At 38.3% G+C, this 4,721-nt stretch overlaps 1 pseudogene; it reads right to left on the reverse strand.

Moving 5' to 3' along the window:
• Nucleotides 1–2,267: 2,267 nt before the first annotated feature.
• LOC122729510 lies at nt 2,268–2,998 on the reverse strand (annotated as a pseudogene).
• Nucleotides 2,999–4,721: the final 1,723 nt, after the last annotated feature.

Below are 4,721 nucleotides of genomic sequence, written 5' to 3' on the forward strand. Positions count from 1 at the left end.
CTGGATTCAGGAGTACCTGAGTTCAAATCCGACCTCAGACACTTAACACTTACTAGCTGTGTGACCCTGAGCGAGTCACTTAACCCCAATTGCCTCACAAAAAAAAAAGTTTGCCTTAAATATTTAATAACTACTTTAAACTACTAGGGTCTTTCATTTATAGTTCACTCATTTTAAAAAAGCATTTTGAAATTTTATGGTAACAATAGAGGCAACATAGCATAGTGGATAGTCAACCTCAAAATCGTAAAGACCTACCCCTGACACATACTTTTTGTGTGACTGCAGACAAGTCACTTAACCTCTCAATGCTTTAGGTAACTCTCTGAATTTATCAATTGTAGAGCAGATGCCAATCTATTGGTAAAGGGGATTTGCCCACTGAGAGTTCCCTTACCAAATAAAAATGTTGGTCCACATTGGGGTGAGGGGTATATATATACACACAATGGTATGCTAGGAAATGTTTTAGCAACTGGCTCTCGGGAAAACACATGACACATTTTAAAATTTAATCTGCATTTGTACCATTTGCTCCATCACTTTCTTAAGTCTCAGATGATCAATGAAAGAATAAATCAAACCCTGATTTTATGTATTTGCCATTTCCTAAGGTGTAAATATTGACACTGAAAATTTTACAATCAGCTTGAGCTGGCTCCAGCACACCCCTATAATATGAAAACACACACACACACACACACACACACACACACACTCACAAACACAAAACCTCTGCTTCTGCTATGCATGTGTTTTCATATTACAGGCATGTACTAGAGCCAGGTCATATCAGCTCATGAAAGTTTGTTTGGATGGCTAAGTAACAAATAGATGGACAAACATATGTGTACATGTGTATATATGTGTTGTATATTTCTACATACACAATTTTATATTATACATTATATATAGTATAAACTGAGGCAAATACTCTCATAATGGAATTTAGATCTTTCTTTCCCAAAAGGGGAAGAACAGAGAACACAAAGGCCAGTTTTTGATATTTAAATCCCCTTCTTCCTAAAAGGGAAAGAAAGCAGAGAAAGACATCTGTAAAAATTAAAAGAAAAGTTTATTAAGTAGGAAAGAAAATCTAACATGATCATGGGTACTATTTATTCTATTGCTGGTTAGGCTAGGTAATAGATTTACAGGGATTTATATACAGTTTAAACAAAGGCTCACTCTAGACATTTCAGGAAAAGGCCAGGGACAGCAAAGGGATGATGTAAGATATAATGGGCTTTTTGTCAAAGCCCAAAGGCCCCAACCAGAGGAGATTAATCTATACTGATTGAATTAAGTGAGACTGATTGAGAGTGATTGACTTTGCTGATTAACCTACTCAAAGTTAATTAAACTGAAACCACACCTGGCCAGCCCTTCAGAGGGTATTGTTCTCAGAAGCTAAGGACTTTGAACAAAGAGACCACCCTCAAGTCCAGTGAACCAATGGATTTGGGTGACAATCAATCAGCTTGAAGAACGGCCTCTTCCAGGGGAAGGAGTCAGGAAGTGGGAAGGGCTGCTGGCTCTTTCTTTTTTGTTCCCAAACCTCATGTTGGTGGAAGGAGAAGAAGAAGACCAGGTGGAACTCTACGGTAGAGAGACTTCTTCTTAACTTTCTGAACTCTACGTGTTCTCTCTTTACTATGCCTTAATAAATGCTTAATGCCCAAATACTGGTACTAAAAGCTTCTAATTTAAGGCAACCACACATTTAGTTTTACTCATCACAATGAAAAAGCCTCACCCCCACTTTATTGAGATGCAGGAAAGTAGAAGTTCTGGGTGGTTGGAGAATGTTAGAATTGGCTTTTTTGTTGTAGAGTCATTTCAGTCATATCTGATTCTCTAAGACCCCATTTGGGGTTATTTCAGCAAAAATACTGAAATAGTTTGCCATTTCCATCTCCAGTTTATTTTTGTGGTAAAAAAACGGAAGTTTTAGCTTAATCATTTGAGAGTTGAGTGCATGTTACTGAAGCGGCTTCTGAAGGACCGCCCTTTTGGGGAGGAGACCATATATTTTGGAGCTATAACTAGGACTTGGGCTAAGTCAGTTTCATCAACTTTTAAAATTTATCCATTTATCTAACAAAAATAATTAATGCAGAAAATATCAGAACAAGGTAATTCAAATCAGTTCCTCTTTATTCTTTTTTTATTTTATTTTATTATTTTGTTTTATTTTGAAAAAGGTTTTATTAAAGATCTTTACAGAAGAGTTTTGGACACACCATTCCAGATATCACAGAGTCCTGTTATGCAGTGGACACTGGCTGGGGCATAGCAGGTTGCTTTGCCTTCCCACTCTTCTGCTCTGAGATGGGGGTGGTAGGAAGAATCTCATCCTTGGCCTCTATGATGCTCACATGGTCAGGCAGGGTCTTCTTGGGGCCAATCTAGCCACTTGTGTCCTCCCAGGGCAACATGATTTTGACTTTAATTCCCAATATGCCCTGTCTGAGGAGGATATGGCACACAGCTGTGTCGACATAATAGTTGATGGGAGTCTCCAGTGTGGATCATCAGACCATCTACAAACTTCATGGACTTGGCCCTCTGGCCTCTGAGTTTACCAGACACCACCACCTCACATCCCTTTGCTCCACTCTCCATAATGAAGCAGAGGACACCATAGCAGGCTCTACACACAGCAAGGCTTCTCAGGAGCTTGTAACAGAGGGACTCAGCCTGAGCAATAGCACAGAGACCTCTGGTGGCCACCTTCTTGGGCATACAGCTATACACTACCTTCAGGAAAGCCATGCCTCTTCTGCACTACAGCTGTCAGTTCACTAATCCCACAACCCTTCTCCCCAAGGACCTTCTGAGTCCTGGTAGCCAAGATGATGATTTCTGTTGTGGTTGGGGTAACTCACACCTCCACCCCAGAATAGCCATCTTCATCCTGGGTGAGAAACTCATTCAGTTCAGCTTTGAAGATGCCATCAGCAACAAACTTCCTCTTCTTAGAGATCTGCACCACCATCTTGCACCAACAGGAAAAAGCCCTCCTTATTCTTTATAACAGAGTGCTACTAAATATTCCTTTATTTAGTCATTGAAAAGGTTCTTAAATTCTACATAAACTTGCCCAATTGAAATCTGGAATAAATTAGCAATATTAAAAAGGCATTTTTTTAAATGTCATTAGTTGACATATTAAATTGTCATTAGAGACAAATTTATTCATTACTGGCATGGGGAAGCAGGACAAAAAAAGATGGTGAGGATTCACTAAGGCTGAGAGACAAAGAGAGAAAGACAGACACACAGAGACAGAGACAGACAGAGACAGAAAGACGGAGAGAGACAGAGAGAGACATACACACAGAGATAGAGACAGAAAGACAGACTGACAGAGAGACAGAGACAGAGGAAGAGAGATACATAGAGAGAGTCAAATTTAGACAAATACAATTCAAGGAAACACTGAAAATAAAGAATTTTGACCTATAACATAATTACTCTTCAAATAAAAACATGGAAGTAAACTTTAATATTATGTGAGGTTTTGTAAAGGTCAGTATAGAATTTACAGAAAAGCTAATTCTTCATTCAAACATGAATATGTATGTTTAACCTATCAGTATACAGAAATCATGCTTTTGTCATATTTTAGCTTAGGCTTTAGGCTTAGCACAATGCCTGACATAGAGTAAGTGCTTAATAAATGTCTAAGGACTTACCGAGATCTGAATATACCCATATAGCTGCTATAAGGTACCCCACATCTCCATACTGAGTCTACAAGGGTAATGAGAGACTTGGTTTCATGCTTTGCTGGAATTTGTGTATATTATGTCTACAGTATTCCTGGGACATAAAAGTCTGTTTGCTCTGCCACAAAAACAAATGAGGTTTGTTTGGCATGATCTGTTCTTCAGGAAGCCATGATGACTCCTTTGCTTTTTAAATGTATACAAATTACCCCTTGAAAAAGATTTCTTTAATTTTCCCAGGAAGCCAAGCTTACTGGCTTTCAGTTTATACACTGAACTTTTACCCTTTTCTGAAAATAGTGCCTTAGCTCTTTCCCACTGCTGCTATACTTCTCTCATTCTCCATGATCTTTCAAAATGGACCCAGCAGTCATAGTTCTTTCAATCCCCTGACATGTTTCATTCCTGGTGACATCTCCTCTATTAGAATATGGAATAGGCCATCAGATCCAACATAGACATCTTAATTTTTCTAAATATTCTGAAAGCTACATTCCCCATATCTTTGGTATATTTTAGATCATTTCTGTCTTTCCTCTTTTCTTTCACAAATTCCTTTATATAGAGGTTGAAGTTGAGATTAACACACACACACACACACACACACACACACACACACTCCCACCAAAAAAAGGTTCCTGTTATTTCTATTTCAGCAACCAGTTGGTCAAAATTAGTCCCTAAAGAACAATTCTTTCTTTTTCATTCCATAGAGTGAAATTAGTATTATGGAAAGTCCAGAATCTATCAGTTACTTTGTTTTTGGCTGAAAACAGAGCTCCAGATGCTGATAATTAAAGTCCTCCATCACTACTATAGGGTGCCTTTCTTTGAGGTTCATGATCTGTTTCAGCATCTATTTCTTCCTTCTGTCCAGATGGTCTATATTACACTCCCCTCATAATATTTTTCCAAATCCTCCCTTTATTGATTACAAATAGTCTTATAACTATTTCTACTTGTCACTTGATCTACCAGACTCTAAGTTTC

Source organism: Dromiciops gliroides, chromosome 5 (genome assembly GCF_019393635.1).
Source record: "Dromiciops gliroides isolate mDroGli1 chromosome 5, mDroGli1.pri, whole genome shotgun sequence".
Taxonomy (NCBI): Eukaryota; Metazoa; Chordata; class Mammalia; order Microbiotheria; family Microbiotheriidae; genus Dromiciops; species Dromiciops gliroides.